We start from the raw sequence: 6000 nt of genomic DNA on the forward strand, positions 1-6000 counted from the left end.
CAAATCCTGCAACATCTGGACATACCAGGGACATATGCAAGGATCCTTTTTGTGGACTTCAGTTTGGCTTTCAACACCATCATCCAAGCTATACTCCAGAATAAATTACACCAACTCTCTGTTCCCACATCTATGTGTCAGTGGATTACCAGCTTTCTGACAGACAGGCAGCAGCTTGTGAGACAGGGGAAACTCACTTCCAGCACCTGTACAATCAGCAAAGGTGCCCCCCAGGGATGTGTGCTCTCCCCACTACTCTCCTCCCTCTACACCAATGACTGCATCGCCAAGGACCCCTCTGTCAACCTCCTGAAGTTTGCAGACGACACCACTGTCATCGGCCTCATCCGAGATGACGATGAGTCTGCATACAGAAGGGAGGTTGAACAGCTGGCTGTCTGGTGCAGCAAAACAAATCTTGAGGTGAACACATTCAAAACAGTGGAGATCATTGTGGACTTTAGGAGGAACACCCCAACACTGACCCCCCTCACCATTCTAAACAGCACTGTGGCAGCAGTGGAGTCATTCAGGTTCCTGGGCACTACCATCTCACAGAACCCTAAGTGGGAGACCCACATTGCCTCCATTGTGAAAAAGGCCCAGTAGAGGTTGTACTTCCTTTGCCATCTGAGGAAGTTCAGGTGCTGCTGATACAGTTCTACTCAGCAGTCATTGAGTCTGTCCTCTGCACTTCAATAACTGTCTGGTTTGGTTCAGCTACGAAATCAGACATCAGAAGACTACAAAGGACAGTTCGGACTGCTGAGAGGATTATTGGTTGCCCCCCCACCTTCAAGAACTATACTCTTCCAGAGTGAGGAAAAAGTCTGGAAAAATCACTCTGGACCCCACTCACCCTGCCCACTACCTTTTTAAACTGTTGTCTTCTGGCCGACGCTACAGAGCACTGAGCACCAGAACTGTCAGGCACAGGAACAGTTTTTTCCCTCAGGCTATCCATCTCATTTTTTTTCTGAAAAAAAAAAAACAAAAAAAAAAACATTTGCACTGTACGTAACAGATTTGTATTAGATTTGCACTACGTGTGTGTATGTATGTATGTATGTGTCTGTGTATGTACGTATGTGTATAATTATTATTTTTATTTTTTATTATAATCTATGTCTTGCTGCTGTTTTTGTATTGTTGTGCACTGGAAGCTCCTGTCACCAAGACAAATTCCTTGTATGTGTAAGCATACTTGGCAATAAAGCTGATTCTGATTCTGATTCTGATTTCTGCACGTGGTGCCCTACACAGGCTGCGTACTCTGCGTTTAGGGAGCGGCGGTACTGCTGTACAGAACTAATGATCTAAAGTCTTTCGACACTGAAAACTGTAACTACCCTGAACTAACAACTAAAAGCAATGAAATAGTGAAAGTAGGCATTAAGAAAACATGATCTTGCTTTGGTTTATATTTCCCTGTGGGACATTTACGTTTTCACTGTAATAATTACTAGAAAATTTCCAAACCTCTTTTCTTATTGACAAATTCATCCAGATCTGACAAGAGCTCTTAAAGGGATAGTTCACCCAAAAAGTTAAATTCTCTCATCATTTCCACACCCTCATGCCATCCCAGATGTGTATGACTTTCTTTAATATGCTGAACACAAATTAAGATTTTTAGAAGAATTTCACAGCTCTTTTGGTCCATACAATGCAAGTCAATGGGTGCCAACATTTTAAAGCAAAAAAAAAAAAAAAAGAAACAAAAATCACATAAGTCAGCATAAAAGCAATCCATATGACTCCAGTGGTTTAATCAATATCTTCAGAAGCGATGTGATAGGTGTGGATGAGAAAAAGATCACTTTCACATTCTTCTTCTTGTGTTTTTGGTGATTCACATTCTTCGTGCATATCGCCCCCTGCTGGGTTGGGAGAAGAACTTCTAGCAAAAAATGACTTAAATATTGATTTATTTCTCACCCACACCTATCATATCACTTCTAAATATATGGATTTAACTACTGGAGTCGTATGGATTAATTTTATGGTGCCTGCATTTGCTTTTTGGAGCATAAACATTTTGGCACCCATTCACTTGCATTGTACTGATCTATAGAGCTGAAATATTCTTCTAAAAATCTTGATTTGTGTTCTGCAGAAGAAAGGAAGTCATACACATCTGGGATGGCATGAGGGTGAGTAAATGATGAGAGAATTTAGATTTTTGGGTGAACTACCCCTTTAAAGTGATGGCCATAATTTAATATTCCGTCATCATTTCCCTACCCTCATATTGTTCCAAACCTGTGTGACCTTCTGTATTCTGTGGAACCCAAAAGATGTTAGACAGAATGATAGAGACTGACAGACACAGTCACCATACACTTTCAAAATATAGAGAAAAAAAAACACATTCACTGAAAGTAAATGGTGACCAAATTCTGTCTAAAATCTCCTTATTGTGTTGCATGGAAGAAAGAAAGTCATACGGGTTTGGAACAACATGATGGTGAATGATGACAGAATTTCCATTAATAATAATAATAATAATTCTGTGATACATGCTAAATGTGTATCATGTAATGCAGTGGCAGGCCATGCATTTAAAGTCTAGGCCTTCGGTGTGATTCATGCCATTAAGAAAACACAGTTTCACAATGAATAAGATACCCTATGCCTTTGGGCATCATACATTATGTCGCAGCTAACTAGTAATACCAATTGACATTTTAAAAACACATCCACGCACGAAAGCCAGAACTTGAAACGACACTTAATGCTCAAGCAGCCTAATTTACACTTAGAAAACTCCTGAAGTTGCTATAATAATGCAAAAAGCACTTACCAATTTGCTTGAAGTGAAAATCAGCCCTCCTTTCCTGTTTAATAAATTAAGCAATTGGACGATCATGCAGAACAGCTCGTGTTTTTAAATCCATAAGGATCTCTTTCACAATGGCAACACCAGCAGTGATGACAGCCGACTCGTCAGACAGCTTGATCTTATGCTCTTCGCTTTCAAATAACGTACATCACTTAAGCGTGATTGCGTCACTCAAGGCCAGCTAGAAGGCCTCGACCGGGACATATCCTAAAGATCACACCCACCAAGAACAAATAAATCAATCTGATTGGCTGATGAATCTGACAGTTTGACTTTAGATGCCTTTTCATTTGCACTGTTGAGGGATTCTGTGGAAATTCTGAAGGCCCAAAGGGGAGGAGCTCAAACTCACACGCTGCTTCGGGCATGCGATTTGTGAAACAGTTGTTACGCTTCGCTTGTAAGCATCAAGGAATAAATTCTGACTGGATAAACTTTTCATTTTTCTCTATTTGTTTGTAGATTAATTAAGAGTGGAAAGCGATTAAAAATACATGGGCAAAATGGTGATTGAGAATGAAAGGATGAAAAATATTTATTTATTTGGCATGTTAGGCCAGCAGAGAAGGCTTTGCTGGCCCTGAGAATTCGCCACTGATGTAATGGAATATAGGGTAGATAATGTCCATTATGTCATTTGTGAAAGTAATGAGTTACTCACTACTTGAGTACTTTTTTAATTGGATACTTTCTTACTCTTACTCAAGTAATTATTTATGTTAGCACAAGTAATTGTACTTTTACTTGAGCACATTTTTGGCTAATCTACCCACCTCTGCTGACATATAAATCAATCAATCACAGTTGGTTTTGTCATTATGTGCCATGTAGGGGTGGGGTTTTCTGAAATATATTAAACCATAATAAAAGACTGATTTGGGGGGCAACAAATAAAATAATTGTGTGGCATTTTCCATGAGTGTCTGCATCGAAAACACATGAACAAGTAGCGTACAATATGTTGAGAGTCTAAAGGCGTGGTCACACATGCATTCTCACAGCGCAATTCCGCAGAGCAAGATGGCGTGGCTGGACGTTGAGCGCCCATGAAACCAGCAAAAATATAATTGTCAAACAGCCTTTTTAATGCTGCACTTTATACTCACTGAGACTTAAGTTAAAAAGAGTTCAGTTAAAAACTCACTGCTAAAATTATATCCTTATCAACTGTGAATTTTCAGTGTAGCTGTTATGAAGCACCGCCCACACAGAGGTCACAACAAACCAAGCAACTTCCTATTGGTCAACATGGGGATTTCACCTGTCAAAGTTCACCAAACTTGAACTCGAGGCAAATCAGCGTGAGGAAATTATTCCCCACAGGAAGTCCATCACGCAAAATTTACGATTGCATGGAACCCAGACTTAACGAAGTAAACAAAGCAGAATATTAAGCTATGCTTGTGGATATGTGCTTGGCGTGCAACTGCATACCTCAAACAAAACTCTTAATATCTTTAAAAGATTTTATGTCACTTATCTGGCAAGCTTTGGCAAATCCAATAATAATTTAATCCTCAAAACCGCTCGCTGTATCAACACGGAAGCTTGTGAACGTGACGTTTCCAGGTGGACTGATGAAAAGTAAATGCAATTTAAATATTTTCCATTCATGTATCATAGGCATAAATCCAAATGATGGACTATCACATGTACGCTTTTGACAAATGTACCTAATCAAGGTGTTGCAATTCATATTCATCTAACTATAGTAGGCTATACTACCTAAATTTCACTCTGATTCATAATACAAATACACAAATGTTTGTAAATTGCATTATTAATGTTGAATATGAATTATATCTTCATTTGTAAAAAAAAAATGGTTACATTATTCTGAAATTGGGTTCAGTAAGTGTGTCATGTGAGCACCTCATGAACAAAGAGCACGCAAAACTGAGAATGACTGCATCCGAAACCAGGAAAATGCTGCCTCCGGGGGTAGGAAGTGATCAAGGCACGTCCGAATCTAAAGTTTGTGTCACATCTTGTCTACTGAGATACCTTCATCTGATTGATTTTTTAAGGCAGCATAGATGTATCCTTTGCTGCCTATGAAATCCCACAATCCTGTGCGTGCGGATCCACGGCTGTTGAGCTGAAGGGAAAAAAATGGCGGCCAAAGAGGCAGTTGATAGCCAATCTGTGTATGTGCATTTTTATTCACTTTTCTCACCTTTCTAGCGAGAAAGTAGTATTGCAGTTATTAAATATACACTTGGTTATCGCCAAAACTTATTTGATTTTGTTTTAGATTATTACACCATTTTGGTTTGGTTGGATGAATGAAGCAGACACGTTTCCTTTAGTGGACACCAGATCAGAGATTATTTAGCAGAGACAGGTCACTTCTATTAAAATGTATGGGACAAATTGGAACGCTCAACTAAGGAGCTTCTGAGCGCACAACGGTCAACGGATGCAGACAGGAAGTCCCGCCTTACAGGTAAAAGAGCCAATCACCTTTTAGATACAGTCATCACCTGTCAATCAACTCTAGAACGCACATGCGCACTAGCTATACTAGCCGGGAAAATGTAGTTTTTTTTTAGCATATTATGAGGTAAAGAATCACAATTTATGATTCCAGTTTTGTCAGATTTTATTGCTGATTTGAAATATGTTCTTTGATTGTAATCTTGACTAACCATTTTGGTTGATTTTGGAGATTTTGGTCTTTCTACATTCAAGTAGATAGGAGCTGCAATGGCATCTCTTACGAAAACCGAGAGTACATGACAAATTTGCAGAATACTTGCTGTAAATACACTACTGATAATTTTCACACGCAAATGAGCTTTGCGGCAAACTTGCGGCAAATTGTTCATTGTTGCCAAAGGTTTGGCGGGGGTTCACCACTACCAGCAAAGAGCTGCAAACTTCTGGCAAACATTTGCGGCGAATCAAAAGCTCATTTGCATGTGAAAATAATGAGATGCAAATTTGCGGCTAGTTTAGATTTTTTGTAAGGAATGACTGGAAATAGCCTCCCAAGAGCGTTCCAAAGATGGCAGACAGTGGACTGACTTGTTAAAAAGACTTTGACCAGATGGTGTTAATCATGGCATTAATGCTGCCTCAGTAGCCTGTCCAAAAACAGTTTCTAGTGATACCTAAACTAAACTCAACAGTCATGTTTTCTTTGACAGTCGATTTAA

This window comes from Myxocyprinus asiaticus, chromosome 39 (genome assembly GCF_019703515.2).
Source record: "Myxocyprinus asiaticus isolate MX2 ecotype Aquarium Trade chromosome 39, UBuf_Myxa_2, whole genome shotgun sequence".
In the NCBI taxonomy this organism is placed as follows: Eukaryota; Metazoa; Chordata; class Actinopteri; order Cypriniformes; family Catostomidae; genus Myxocyprinus; species Myxocyprinus asiaticus.